This window comes from Eptesicus fuscus, chromosome 24, assembly GCF_027574615.1.
Source record: "Eptesicus fuscus isolate TK198812 chromosome 24, DD_ASM_mEF_20220401, whole genome shotgun sequence".
Lineage (NCBI taxonomy): Eukaryota > Metazoa > Chordata > Mammalia > Chiroptera > Vespertilionidae > Eptesicus > Eptesicus fuscus.
In genome coordinates, this window is record NC_072496.1 from 2,064,784 (window position 1) to 2,064,989 (window position 206).

Consider the following 206-nt stretch of genomic DNA (forward strand, 5'->3'; position numbering starts at 1 on the left):
AATAAAGTTTGTACATTTGTCACTGTTTCTTTTAGCAATAGCTCTACGTACATGATCTCTCTCTCTCTCTCTCTCCCTGCCTCCCATTCTCTCTAAAAACCAATGGGAAAAATATCCTCGGTGAGGATTAACAAAAAATGAAGAAAAAGGCTGGCTGGCTGGATGCTTAAATATGTAATTAATGATAAGAAGATGTTCATAAAAGA